This window comes from Saccopteryx bilineata, chromosome 3 (genome assembly GCF_036850765.1).
Source record: "Saccopteryx bilineata isolate mSacBil1 chromosome 3, mSacBil1_pri_phased_curated, whole genome shotgun sequence".
NCBI classification, from domain to species: Eukaryota; Metazoa; Chordata; class Mammalia; order Chiroptera; family Emballonuridae; genus Saccopteryx; species Saccopteryx bilineata.
In genome coordinates, this window is record NC_089492.1 from 179,629,908 (window position 1) to 179,645,207 (window position 15,300).

The 15,300-nt window shown below is 40.4% G+C and overlaps 1 protein-coding gene across 9 annotated transcripts in view; it reads left to right on the forward strand.

Moving 5' to 3' along the window:
* ATXN1 (ataxin 1) overlaps positions 1-15,300 on the forward strand; it is a 635,797-nt gene that overhangs the window by 341,134 nt on the left and 279,363 nt on the right. The window contains exons 5-6 of one of the 9 annotated variants that reach the window (XM_066268325.1): positions 11,411-11,440; positions 12,903-13,058. The exons of 7 other annotated variants lie outside the window; for them this stretch is intronic. The gene's annotated coding sequence lies outside the window, so the exon portion shown is untranslated. The remainder of the gene's footprint in view (positions 1-11,410; positions 11,441-12,902; positions 13,059-15,300) is intronic. One more of the 9 variants, XM_066268324.1, reaches the window with a different exon arrangement.

The window sequence follows — 15,300 nt, forward strand, 5'->3', positions numbered from 1 at the left end:
TAAGTGAAAGAGGAGAGAGAATGAGAGACACCAGCTCTGAAGAAACATGCTTCATCCTTTATAAACAGAGGGGAAAATGGTGGGGCTGTAAGTCCATCAACCTGCAGCTGCATTGTCAGGTTGAAAAGGAAAGGGAAAAAGGGTCAAAGACTTATTTGGTGCTCAGGAAACAACACACAAGACCCCTTGTTTGGCTTCAGCTAATGCTTTTCACTGGACACTCTGCAACTCTGTTGTATGTAGCTGCTGTACTCATTTTCGGCCCACATTTTCAGTTGAATTTGAACAGCTCCTTATTTTCAGTAAAAGAGGAACATCTGAATTCCTTATTAAGACAGTTTGGCTTAAGAATTTCTCTTTAATGGGTCATAAGTATTCTCCACTGAATTGATTACTAGGATGTATAAGGAAGTAAAACTTGCATTTATCCACATACATATGTTATTGCAACAAAATTAATAATTTCACAAAGGGAGAGATGACAACAATGTGTCGGCAGATTCAGGTCAGGAAAGGAGTTCATAATGTTCTGCCAAACTCCGGGGAGGCGAACCTCATGAGTGTAGGTAGAAGGGCCGGACGGTGCAGTAGTGAGAATGGTAATAACACTACCATATGGAACATTTGGTATTTGGAAAGCACTTAGATTCCTCCTCAACTAGAGAATCATTAGGGATTCAAACAGAGAGGAAGAAACGGTACTCTCGTTGTGAACCACTGGCTGTTGTACAGAAGTGCAGACACGCTGATTAGCAAGGGCTTACCAGAATGAATTTTTCTGGGAGGCTGAAGAGTGAGGGTAGTTCACCTTGGGCCAGGGGTCCAGCAGTTTTTGGTTTTCTTCATAACCAAACTATTTATTTATTTTTTTTGCAATTTTGTAGGAAACCTCTCTGCAAGGCCAGGCCAAATCAGTGTTGAAAATTCAATTCATAGATTCCCCACAAGGCCTTCAGGGTGCCTCAGGGCTTTGACAGTACCATGTAAATGCACAACTTTCAAACTGTAAGAAACTGAGAAAATGTCTTTAACTTCTAACCTTATTTAGTCATTCATCATTCATTTATTTATTTGGCAAATACCTTTTGGGGGCTACTATGTACTGGTCAAGTTGTGGGCTTTGGAGAGGTGCAGTGGAACAAGACAGATATGAGGCCTGTCCTGATGGAGCCCACGTTGCTAAAGGAGATGTAATTGGCAGCATTACAGCCTGGTTTATGTGAACAAGGGAGCTGACCTGGACCATTCTAAAAGAAGGCAAGGTGGAAGGGGAGGGGCATAAAGGAAACCAAGTGAAGGGTCACGGAGGACGATTTGACTTTGGGTGATGGGTATACAACATAATCGAATGTCAAAATGATCTGGAGATGTTTTCTCTAAAATCTATGTGCTCTAGTTGACCAATGTCACCCCGTTAAAATTAATTGTCTAAATAAACTATTAAATAAATAAATAAAATAAGACAAGAGTGCATCTGAAATGAGAAGTTGGAGACACCAATGGAGAAAGCCCTGCTGAACTAGAAGGCATGCGGCAGAAAGCCAGGGAGTAGCCAGGGCCAGGCAGCGAAGCTGTGACTGTTGACAGTGGAACCACACAGGGAAATGAAGAAGGTGAGAGGAGAAGACATCTATAAAACTTTGCTTGAATGCACAATTGTCAGAGCCAGTAACAGTCGTGCAGCTATTGTTCTCTCAATTTAGGTAATCTAAATTATGTACACTATTGACAATCTGTATTTTAAGAAATTGTGACATGAATGTGTTTTATTCTATGACATTATAAACATGTTAGATAAAACAGTGGATGGCTCATGATATATGATGCTGCTTTCCTTTTCTTTTGTATTTTCAAGAGAGAGGAGGGGAAATAGAGAGATAGACTCCTCCTGCATGCATCCTGACCAGGTTTGAATCAACTGAACTATCCTCAGTGCCCAGGGCCTATGCTCAAACCAGTGGAGCCACTGGCTGTGGGAGGGGAAGAGGGGAAGTAGGGAGAGAGGGAGGTAGAGAGAAGCAGATGGTTGCTTCTCATTGCCCTTACTGGGAATTGAAGCCAGGACATCCATTCACTGGGCTGATGCTCTAACCATTTAGCAAACTGGCCAGAGCCACTACTTTATTTATTATTATTTTTTTTTTTTTTTGTATTTTTCTTAAGTAAGAAGCAGGGAGGCAGAGAGACAGACTCCCATATGCACCCGACTGGGATCCATCCAGCAAGCCCACTATGGGGAGATGCTCTGCCCATCTGGGGTCATTGCTCCATTGCAACCGGAGCCATTCTAGCAGCTGAGGTGGAGGCCATGGAGCCATCCTCAGTGCCTGGCCAATTTTGCTCCATGGAGCCTTGGCTGTGGGAGGAAAAGAGAGAGATAGAAAGGAGAGAGGGAAAGGTGGAGAAGCAGATGGATGCTTCTCCTGTGTGCTTTGACTGGGAATCAAACCCATGGCATCCAAACGCCGAGCCCATGCTCTACCACTAAGACAACTGGCCAGGGCCAGAGCCCTACATTTCCAACCACTGCCCAATGGAAGAATTGGGGTGGTGGCTTCACCACAGCGTGTTTACTTTACGCCAACTTTGACTTACTATATCGTGTTTCTTACCTTATTCACCATCTTCACATTAGAGAGTGAGATTAATTATATAATTAATCCCACTTTCTGTATGCAGCATAAGTAACATTATTTAGTTTACTTTAAACAAATGCAAATTCCAGATCAAAATAGTCTGTCTACTTGTCACATCTTGGCCTCTTTAGTATGTGGTACCTTTTCACTCAGCTTGTTTGTGAGATTGTGGTTGTTTTTACCTTCCTCCATCCATTCTTGGGTGCTTTTAGTGGTCTCTTAAATATTAAAATCCACTCAGAGATTTCTTTTATCTCCTTCGATCTTCAACATGGGTTTGTAAAGGCTACATTTTTGGCTTTGGGTTTACTATCATTTCCCTTTTCCTCTATTTTGTATCTCCCTGCTCAACTGCTTTCTTCTGGGGCTCAACCCTCTATTGTATGCTTTACCCTAATGCTTTTCCTGTCTGACGAGCCCAGTGTACTTGTCCATCCCCAAGCCAACCCCCCCAACCACACGCACACTCTGTATTCTGGAATTTGTAATGCACACTTCCACGGTGAAGAAAATGCTATTGATACACTTTATATTTAAAATAGAGACCTCCTCAAATGTTACCTTTTCCACTCCAGTACCCTCGATCTGCAGGTAGCTTCCAGAATTCACAGCCAGTTTGGGGTATTATTATTTTGAGATACTTACTGATGTTTTACATGGCTCAATGAAAAAGGTAGAGATGGAGACTCAGGGATACATAGTGTTTTAGATGTAGGCATGGCTTTTCCAATCTGTTTTGGTATATATTTGTTTTTAAAAAAATTTACCAGACTTCTGTGTAGAGCATTTTATTGTTTGAAAGTCTGGTAAATAATGATTTTCTGGGTCACTGCAAACATTCACACACTTGTTTTACCTTTCCTGAAGTAAGGTAGAATATTTTGGCATCTGAAAGTAAAACACATTAGAAAATGGTTGATACCAAAGCCTGCCATATTGCCTTTTTGTGTTGGGACCCTACAGCAGAATACTGCAGCGAGTCCCTCCTATCTAATGGACAGATGCTGCTCTGGGGTTGGCAAACTGTGCTATTCAAAGCATGAGCAGTCACTAGAAGGGGAAATATCAACCTGGGTATATTGGAACAATATTCTAACCCACTGAGCTACCCAGCCAAGGCTCTGGGTCACTTATCAAATGACTGTCTTTTTTTCTCTTAAAGTTTATGAAATGAGATAAAGCATCTAAATGTTTTCTAAATTCTAGAATGTTATATATTATAACTTATAATTTTATACTCTTTAAAGGAAAGTTTATTTTAATTTTAATTTTTTATTTATTCATTTTAGAGAGGAGAGGGAGAGACAGAGAGAGAGAGAGAAGAGACAGAGAGAGAGAAGGGGGGGAGGAGCAGGAAGCATCAACTCCCATATGTGCCTTGACCAGGCAAGCCCAGGGTTTCAAACCCGCAACCTCAGCATTTTCAGGTCGATGCTTTATCCACTGCGCCACCACAGGTCAGGCCTAATTTTATACTCTTTAGAGGTAGAAGGAAACATGAATATAATTTTCAAGACCTATCTCAGTATCATTAGTGCCTTTTATTTCACCAGTGTTCAAATAATGAATCCTTATTTGATTCATTACTGAAAGACCCATATTTTTTGTAAGATCTAGAAATAACATACAGAACTTCTTGGGAATAATGCACTTTTTTATTTGAGTTAGCAAGCAACAACAGACTTATATCCCTGTGTGCCAAGAAAGGGTATCTCTTTAGACTAAATGAGAAATACATCCTTAATATTTAAGTTTTCACTAAATGTTTTAGTAAAATTTGGGAAGGTAGTTTCTGTGATGGCAGGTATAGTCTGTCCCTCCTGTTTTCAGAAATATTCTTTCTTCTCTGTTCCTCATTTCTTTTTTCTTTAAAGTGAGGACAACAGGTCCCTGTGACATTGTAAAAACAACCCTTTAGAACATTACCTGGGCTGGCACATAGTTAATACTCAGTGTGTATTTGCTGCCATTACATCTGAGTTTTTTTTTTTTTCTGTTAGAGATTTCCTTGAGTATATAAAACAAAATAATATAACCAAACAGAACAAGAAATTTTGTACTGATATTGTTTGCTTTAGAAGCTGGGGCTGTATTTGGTTCCTCTGGCAGAGATGCAGCGATCCTTCCAGTGGTGTGTGGGTGAACCCAAAGGTCTAATGCAGTGGTAGTCAACCTGGTCCCTACCACCCCCTAGTGGGCGTTCCAGCTTTCGTGGTGGGCGGTAGTGGAGCAACCAAAGTATAAATAAAAAGGTAAATTTAACTATAGTAAGTTGTTTTATAAAGATTTATTCTGCTAAATTTAGTGAAAATCTGACATAAAGTACTTGGTAAGTAATTATTATTATATGCTTTAACTTGCTGTAACTCTGCTTTATAAATTTTATAAAGTAAAGTTACTTTTCTACTTTATAAATCACCATTACTGTGGAACCGGTAGGTGGTTAGAAAATGTTACTACTAACAGAGATACAAAAGTGGGCGGTAGGTATAAAAAGGTTGACTACCCCTGGTCTAGTGGAACGCCCTTGGTCTGGGGATAAGGAGGTTTTTGAACAAGGTATACTCACTCTGTGCCTTCAAGTTTTGTTTCTAAAACATGAGTGGATTACTCTCTGGGACTTCTTTTACTTCTAAAAATGATCATCATCTTACATCCTTGATGTGTTAAGCCTTTGAAATCCCTGCAGAAAAGAACCTATGATAGTCCCAGTCACTGTTTCTATTCTCTCCGCGCATTTGAGTGTATGCATAGATGTGTTCTGGTTTTGTTTTGCCCTTGTACTCAGGTGGACCTGGTCCTCCAATGGTGATGATAAAACAAAATAAAGGTCTCCTTTCCTGCACACAGGCACCCCCTTCCAGATGCTTAACCCTTAAGGCACAGAGGGAGCATCACTTCACTGCACTGAAGTGCTGCCATCTCTGGAGTGAAGTTTGGCAGCTGTGTAATAGTCAAGCTGCAGCACTCATATGACAGTTTGAGGAAGGGAGTAAGACAGAAATAGCATATCCCAAAATAATCTAATTAAAACAGCGGGGGAAGTAGGATTGGGCAATAAGAAGGGAGGATGGCATAGCCCAAAGTCTGATTATCTCTACTGTTTAGACAGTGTGGACTTCAGCTCCTAATCCTCTATGGCAGGGTTCCCCAAACTTTTTACACAGGGGGCCAGTTCACTGTCCCTCAGACCGTTGGAGGGCCGCCACATACAGTGCTTCTCTCACTGGCCACCAATGAAAGAGGTGCCCCTTCTGGAAGTGTGGCGGGGGCCGGATAAATGGCCTCAGGGGGCCGCAGTTTGGGGACGCCTGCTCTATGGTGACCATAGTGAGAATCTCCTACACACACCCAAATGGGTGCAGGGGGACTTGTCTGATATCCCATTAAATTACGTTTCCCAGTAGTCACATTATCTGGCTGTGTTGGCACTTAAATAGATCTGTCATTTTTAGAGATGCCTCCTCCTTTTGCCCCCTGCATAGGATAGATATCATGGCTCATTATGTATGACATCAGAGTGTGCTATACTGAGAAATTATTATGTTAAGACACTTTTGTATGGCTCAGGAAGGGTGAGCTAGCAGACCAGACAACCTTTCTGTTTAATTCAAGGATTCTGGTAAATAGAAATGACCAGGAGGGAAGATTTAAGAAATGTACCTTGTAGGCAAATGCAGTTTGATAAAAATACAGTTTTTTTCAATTTTTCTGGAGTGGAAGTAACCATTGTGATAAATAAGAACACGGAAGTAGTAGTGGATAAAATTTAAAAACACTGAACTATGCGTACAATTTTGAAAAAAAAGGGAAAGGAAAGATTTGCCAGCACAGAAATAATCAGATCATCAGATAATAGGACATCAGATGTCTCAAAAGGGAGATTCTAGTGAATAAAAGATGCAGATGTTAAAAGAACCTGGGCATTCTGTTCTCAGATACTAACATGGGATGAATACAAACATTTTCATGTGTGTATTCATGACTGTGTGCATTTGTGCTGAGATCCACAGACACAGTACATGCGTGTCTGTTATATACACCCGAACATGGACAGGACACGTTGCCATGAATTAGAAATGGTGATATGAAACAGTGAAAGTAAAATTCCAGTAAAATTTTTTCAGCAGCATTTACTAATGTAATTAACAGGCATGATGTAACATTGTGTATGCAGTAGAGTTTGCTTATTCATTGTTAGAACAATGGTAGGAGTTAAATATTAACAGGTTTAAGTGTCAATAAGTGTTTAAAAATGCAAATTCCCTATTGTCAGCAGTTCTTGCAGTATAGCTTAGATGTGTCTCTGCTTGTTAGGGATTCACAATGCTTTGGGTCAGGAATGTTGCAGAGTATAATTTGTGTCAGAAAATGTCCCTCCACCCTTGATTGTTTGTAGGCTATTCCTGAGGATATTTGCAAGGCTGATCTATCACCTGGAGAAAAGAACAGCTTTGTTTGGAACATGCAGCAGGAGCAGTACAAGAAGACTGCATTAAGTCAAGAAACTTAGAGAGTCTATCTTTGATGGATGATGCTCCTTATTTGCTCTTCATTATTCCTTGTGAAGGAATAAAAACTATGAAATTGGGTGTGGAAACTGGATTAAGACAAGTTCTTCTCAGTGTTTTTTGTTTTGTTTTGTTTTTTTGTTGTTTTTTTTTTTACCTTAGCTGTTTCTAGTTTTCCTAGTAAAGCATATTGCCATTATACACAGTGGGGCAAAAGTAGGCTTGCAGTTGCTGGTATGGAAAAAAGTACAGTAATTAGTAAATAATAATACAAAAATAAACTCTGGTCTGTGCATTTGCAACTGTAAACCTACTTTTGCTCCACCCTGTATAAGGAGTTTATATTTACTATATTAAATCTTCCTAAAAACTGTACACTGGAGATTTTACTTTAGGGATTAGTTTAGAAGCTGCAGAGGCAGTTTGTACCAGCCAACTGAATGCTAGTGTTTATCTCTAGATATTTCGTGTACTTACTTATTTTTATAGAATGAGTGGTGCCATAAAAGGGGGACCTACCTGTCTCCTTCTCCCCTTTCTCCAGGTAGAGTTTGCTGTATTCACATTTAGGCCATCACTGTACTCTCCAAATGCTTTTACCAGGGACTTGTAGGCAAACATGAGTTTCTATTAACTAGGCTATAAACTACTTGTGAAAAAAAAGGAATTTTTAAAGTCAGTAAATGTCTTAGTAATTATATTTAGTAAAAATATTATAGCTGTAGTACCTAAGACAATGCCCTAAACATAATTTGTTGAATGAATGAATCAGTTGATCAGACATCTACTGTGTACATATCATTGTCTTTGACATGAGGGGCAAAGTTTAAGAAGTATAAGACATGGCCATAGCTACTCTGAAGTGGTATGTAACCTAGCTAAGGACTAGAATAACTTGAGTAATGAAATAAATATTGAATTATAACCCAAAGAATAAAATTTATATTCATGAGTCCATAGTATATATACAAATAAGAATGAATAAGTAATGGGGCAAAAGAGACACCTTCCTTACAGAGGACTTGCAGTTAATTAATAAATAAACCTGAGAAAAAGAGAAAAGCATCATTAACACCCATAGTGATAATTACTACAGGAAAGTCTCACTGATGAATGCTGGAATTAGTGGGCATAACTTTTAAACAGGAACAGGATACTTGTAGAATTTTAAAGTATCTTCCATGAAAATATTTTGTAATTAAATAGAAAAATATATAACTCTAACTGGAGAATCCTGGTAGATATAACCTTAATTGATTGGTCACGGTTAGCATCACCAGTACTACATACTGACTTGTGCTCCTTTCTGTGAATCACTTCTGGTGGTAGCTTTTCCAGTAATGTATAATCTCACTCTCATCAAGAGAAAATATCAGGCCCTGACGGGGTAGCTCAGTTGGTTAGAGTGTTGTCTTCATACACCAAGGTTGCAGGTTTGATCCCTGGTCAGGGCACATACAAGAGTCAACCAGTGAATGCATAAATAAGTGGAACAACAAATCAGTGGTTTGTCTCTCACTCTCTCTCTCTCTCTGTTTCTCTTTTTCTAAAATTAATTAAAGCCTGACCTGTGGTGGCGCAGTGGATAAAGCGTCGACCTGGAATGCTGAGGTGGCTGGTTCAAAACCTTGGGCTTGCCTAGTCAAGGCATATATGGGAATTGATGCTTCCTGCTCCTCCCCCCTTCTCTCTCTCTCTCTGTCTCTCTCTCCTCTCTCTCTCTCTCTCCTCTTTCAAATAAATAAATAAAATCTTTTAAAAAAATAAAATCAATTTAAAAAGAGAGAGAGAAACTATCAGACAATCCCAAATTAAGAACATTGTATAAAACAGCAGACCACTACTCTTCAAAAGTACTAAGGTCTTTAAAGATAAGACAGGACAGATTGGGGTATAGACTAAAGAGACATGCCCGCTACCTGCAACACGGAATTCTAGACTGGGTCCTGAAGCAAAAAAAGGACGTTAGTGGAAAACTTGTTGAAATCCCAATAACTTTTATAGTTTAGTTAGTAGTATTGGCCAAGGTTACTTTTCTAGTTCTGATCATTGTTCTTTGGTCATGTAATATGTTAACATAAGGGGAAGCTGGGTGAAGGTACAAGGAAACTCGATACTATTTTTGAAAACTCTCTGTAAATCTAAAATTATCTCTATGAAAATCTAGTTGAAAGTGCAATGCCAGCTCACAAGAAGCTGTGACAGAACAACACTTGACAGTACACAACTAAGAATTGTAGTGGTGGGGGGCAAGTCTGGGCCGGGTGGGCATTGAGGGGAATGAGAGATGGCTGGTGGTTGGAGCGGTCAGGAATAGTTTATAGGAGAAGAAAAATCTGACTTGTATCATGAATGCAGGTGGAGAGATGATGGGTGGGCAGAATGAGGAGCTAGCTGTACTAGGTGCAGGGACAGCAGCAACAAAGGCATGAGGAAGGGATGCAGGTGGCCCATGTGGGATATGTTACAGATGCTGGCTGCGTAATGTGTGCATTTTTGCTGGAGATGAGTATGAAAGGACATTGGACAATTGTGTGGAAGACAGAGAGCAAAGGACCATTAACACCACACAGAGGAGGTTAAAGGTAATGTGACAAGTGATACAGAGTTACAAGTACTTGTTCAAGGAAGTGACTCAGTGACATGAATATATGTGAAATTGGTGTGGTGACAGGGTATCCAAGGTGGCTGGAGTTGGGAGAGATGGAGGTAGGTGAGTTAGGAGTTAGAAATAAGTAATAAGAGCCTGTTTATTTGGGGTCTGGGGTAGGAGGGGTAGCAAGTCAGAAAAGGAAGAAGAGGCAACATATCCCAAAGCATTTCGAAGAGGTAGAATCATAGGAGTTAGTGACTGATGGGTGCAGGGCATGGAGAGGAGTGAGGTGATTCCTGGGTCCAGCTTACAAGAGAACTGATGCTGGTGTTCATAATTGAAACAATGTATTCAGTAGATGTGAGTGCCTATGTTGGAGAAGTATATACATTGAGGAATTATGTATTCTAGGTAAAGAAAGAGAATTAAAGAGAGAATAAACACAATGTTTGCCTACAATAAAGCATGGAGCAGAAAAGCCAATGGTGTGAGCTAGACTGCAGAGATTTGTAGACCACCAGGTCAGATCCACCTAAGTGGTCTCTGTCCTTCAAATAAAAAGAAAGGAGGAGTTGTTCTCTTCTTAATAGCAGCTACAAACAGTGTTAGAGTATTTTTCAAGTTGGAATTATCTCTGCTTGATAAAGATGTTAGGCCTACTGTTTGGACTCTACTCACCAAAAAAATCTTTGTTAAATCACCATTGTACTTATCAAAAGTCCACACATAACCCTTTAACTCTGTCAAGCTAGAGGCCCCTGGGTTCCAAAGATCTCAAAAATGAAAGTTATAATGCATGGCCCTGGCCGGTTGGCTCAGTGGTAGAGCATCGGCCTGGCGTGCGGAAGTCCTGGGTTCGATTCCCGGCCAGGGCACACAGGAGAGGCGCCCATCTGCTTCTCCACCCCTCCCCCCCTCCTTCCTCTCTGTCTCTCTCTTCCCCTCCCGCAGCTGAGGCTCCATTGGAGCAAAAGACAGCCCGGGCGCTGGGGATGGCTCCTTGGCCTCTGCCCCAGGCGCTAGAGTGGCTCTGGTCGCAACAGAGCGAGGCCCCAGATGGGCAGAGCATTGTCCCCTGGTGGGCGTGCCGGGTGGATCCCGGTCGGGCGCATGTGGGAGTCTGTCTGACTGCCTCCCTGTTTCCAGCTTCAGAAAAATACAGAAAAGAAAAAAAAGAAAGTTATAATGTATAACAGCACAATGAACTTTATAGAAAAAGAAATAGAAAAAATAAGTATGCATTGAGCAGACCCTTAATTCCCTTCTGGACAGGCTTTGCTATGTTATTATTCTCAGATCTTGGGCTGCTCCTTTACTCTGTTATTTAGCAAAGAGTTCCTGTAGCCTTTGTTCCTTTTTTTTTATCAGTTATTTCACAGATTTCCACATATAGGTCAAGGTGACATTTTATCTGTCCAACAAGCTGGTAGCTCCTCAACAGCAATGGTGACCATAGAGATGGAGTTTATTTTGGGGCTTGGGTAACATCAGGGTAGAGGCAAAAGAGTGGGTGTATTCACCTTGTGCTCACTTGGACGTACATGTTTGGTTATTGATGACAGTAGTTGGATTTACATAGTAAAGGTCTTTGAAGATCTCCATTTCTCACTGTCATTATCTTGAATTTTGTTTCTTAACAATTGAGTTTTTTACCTCTTCTTTCTTTTTAGATGAGGTAAAATTGGTAACATCAGTTTCAGGTATGCAACATTGTGATTGGGTGTCTGTACACACTGCAAAGTGATCACCAGCAAAAGTCTAGTCACCATCCTTCACCATATAGTTGACTCCCTTGACCCAGTTTGCAACCTCCAACACTATTTCCATCTGGGAACCACCAATTCCTTCCATGGGTTGTTTTTTATTCTGTTTGTATGTTTTGTTTTTAGATTCCATATGTGAGGGGAATCGTGTGGTATTTGTCTTCCTTCATCTAACTATTTCACTTAGCATAATATGTTCAAGCTCCATCCATGTTGTGGCAAATTGTAAGATTGTATTATTTTTAATGACTGAGTAGTATTCCATTGTATAGATGTAATAAATGGACACCTATGTTGTTTTCACATCTTGGCTATTGTTAAGAATGCTGCAGTGGATTCCATACATTAGTGGGACATAAAAGCGAGACTGAGAGGCACGAATAGGAGTGTGGTGGCTATGGGGGGTGGGGGGAGGGAAGGAGGGAGAGGGGGAGGGGAGGGGGAGGGGTACAGAGAGAACTGGATGGAGGGTGGCAGAGGACGATCTCTCTTTGGGTGATGGGTATGCAACATAACTAAATGACAAGATAACCTGGAAATGTTTTCTTTGAATGTATGTACCCTGATTTATTGATGTCACCCCATTAAAATAAAAATTTATTTATATAAAAAAAATAATATATAGGTGAGGTTTTATTTTCACCAATGATTTTATGTATATCATTGTTAGGTACTGTCTATGAATTACATAGTTGGGAAAAATGTGTGAAATATACTATCTTTTGCAAAAAAAAAAATAAAAAAGAATGCTGCAGTGAACATTGAGTTTATATATTTTTTCAAATTACTCTATTCATATTCTTTGGGTAAATACCTAGAATTGGACTAGCTGGATCACATGATACTTCTTCATCTTTGAGTACTCTCCATAGTACTTGTACCAGTCTGCATTCCCACCAACTGTGCACGAGGGTTCCCTTTTCTCCATATCCTCTCTAGCACCTGTTTCATGTCTTTTTGTTAATATCCAGTCTAACAGGTGTGAGGTGATACCTCATTGTGGTTTTGATTTGCATTTCTCTAATGATTAGTGATGAACATTTTTTCATGTGCCAGTTGGCCATCTGTATGTCTTCTTTGGAAAAATGGCTGTTCAGTTCCTCTGCCTACTTTTTAATTGGGTTGTTTCATTTGTTTTTGATTGTAACCCTTCTTTGATGTCAGTCGATGATTAGGCTAAATAAATATTTTATTGATGATAGGCAACTGAAGAGAAAGTTAACTCCTTTTATGGTTAAGTGTAAATGGAAATCCTTGATATTCCAAAAACATAAAATTGTGGTGGCTCTGATTCTATTCCAGTATTGAGCATTGAGTGTAGCTTCTGCAGCATGTAAATGTAACATTCAAGTATCTTTTTTTAATTTATTTTTATTTTTTATTTATTCATTTTTTTAAGGAGGAGAGAGAGAGGGATAGAGAGAGACAGAGAGAGAGAAGGGGAAGGAGCTGGAAGCATCAACTCCCATATGTGCCTTGACCAGGCAAGCCCAGGGTTTCGAACCGGCGACCTCAGCATTTCCAGGTCGACGCTTTATCCACTGCGCCACCACAGGTCTGGCTCAAGTATCTTTTTAATGATGAGAATGTTCCATGAAATGTGAATTTCCTATGGTATATTTAAAATGTGGTTTAAATGACAGTGTGTTTCATAATGAATAGATGTTTTGTATAGAATGTAAAAAAAATGACATCTTTTGTAGAGTGGACATTGGCAATGGAAGAATATGAAGTGACCCTTAGGTCCCTTTATGGATAAACTGGCTGGATAAAGAAACTTTTTATTTTTATTTTTTATTATTTTTATTTTTTATTTTTCTGAAGCTGTAAACGGAGAGGCAGTCAGACAGACTCCCGCATGTGCCCGACCGGGATCCATCCGGCACGCCTACCAGGGGGTGATGCTCTGCCCATCCGGGGCGTCGCTCTGTCGTGACCAGAGCCACTCTAGCGCCTGGGGCAGAGGCCAAGGAGCCATCCCCAGCACCCGGGCCATCTTTTTGCTTCAATGGAGCCTTGGCTGCGGGAGGGGAAGAGAGAGACAGAGAGGAAGGAGAGAGGGAGGAGTGGAGAAGCAGATGAGCGCCTCTCCTGTGTGCCTAATATTCACCTATTCTGATTAATCCACAAGCTTGGTTTGTCTTCAAACCAAATGGCCCATACCACTGTGATTTTATACTGTTCTAGTTTTTCCAGTCCCGGAATCGAACCCGGGACTTCTGCACGCCAGGCCAATGCTCTACTACTGAGCCACCCGGCCAGGGCTTTGGATAAAGAAACTTTTTATGCCCTTTATAACTAATATATTGACTTCAGTGTTTTTTTCATAGGGAACATATTTCAAAATTATAATTGTAGTCAGTGGTTCATTCCATATAAAATACTTTGCCCAGCAGTTCTTTCTATAGCCCCATATATGCCAGTCAGTTTTTCTTCCTTATCAGAATGCCTAATGCTCTTGAGAATAAAGCAATTACTAAAATGCGTGCCTTGTTTTCTCCTGGTGGCGCAAGTAGAAGTCACGTGCCAAACTGAAGGAACCACTGAACTTATTCTCAAGAGAGTTGGAAGGTGAAAGCAGGCTAGCATCCCTGCTCTGTGACCCTCAGCAGAGCACCATCAGGATTGGGAAGCCCATCAGGCTATGATTTGTCAAAGAGATGGTACATGTGTGTCAAACAGGTTAATTTTTAAATTTCTTATGAAGTCATGTAGGAAGTGCATGATCATTTATTTAACCTAGTGGACCTATCAAAGATGCAACAATGAGATGAGGATGGAAAATGCCAGAAAACTGCTGTGGAAGGAACAAGGATAGAAAGCCAACTTTTAGGATTAGATTCATCAAAATCTGTTTAAAGTTATATATTCATTTTATAGAGTTTTTCTTGTACCCTGCAACTCAATAATGAAATAAGGGAGATATTTATAGAGCAAGAGGTGGGGAGTGGTTACCAGTTCCCTTCTTCACTCTCATCTTGCCTTGTTTAGTTACTCTTCTCCTCTTTTCCATGAAAAGTAAATAGAATGAGTGAGAGAAGGAAGTGAGCAAGCTGCTTTTAACAAAATTCAAGTGATGGCATAAAAATGATATGATCCTAATTTTCTTATCCAGAACACATACTCCTGTGACACTTAACCTAGTCAACACAATCTGGAAATAATAGGAAAAAGCCTTCTCAGGAAGGAGAAAAATGAGCAACAAAAGATCTTACACTTGACTCATAGATGATGTCCCAAGATACCCAGAGCCCTGTTGGCTTAGAATAGCACTCAAAGTAAAGTTAATGATTTTACAACTTTACATACCCAGCTCCTCAAATACATTAAAAGGAATAAGAGGGCTCTCTAGTGTTAAATACTGACCACAATGATGGAAGGGGGGAAAAATTGGAAAAACTAGAACAGTATAAAATCACAGTGGTATGGGCCATTTGGTTTGAAGACAAACCAAGCTTGTGGATTAATCAGAATAGGTGAATATTAGGGGCCTTTCCCTGAAAATGAGCAAGGGAGTGTTGGTGCAGAGGGCAAGAATGTTGTAGTAAGAAACAGCCCCAGCTCTCGGGTGGACTGCAATAGACGTTGCTTTTTCACTCGTGTTATAGTTAACTTTGGGTGTTCTTCAGTGGGGGTGGAGGTATCCACATGGTGGTGACACCCAGCCTGAGTGTCCTTTCGTTTCATGGCTCAGCCATTCTCTAGGGTCACTGGGAGACCTTAAGGGTCTTCCGCAGCAATTTGACCAGCAGTTGGAGGGAAGAGAGGGAGTGGTTGTGGTGGGGATTTGTTCATGG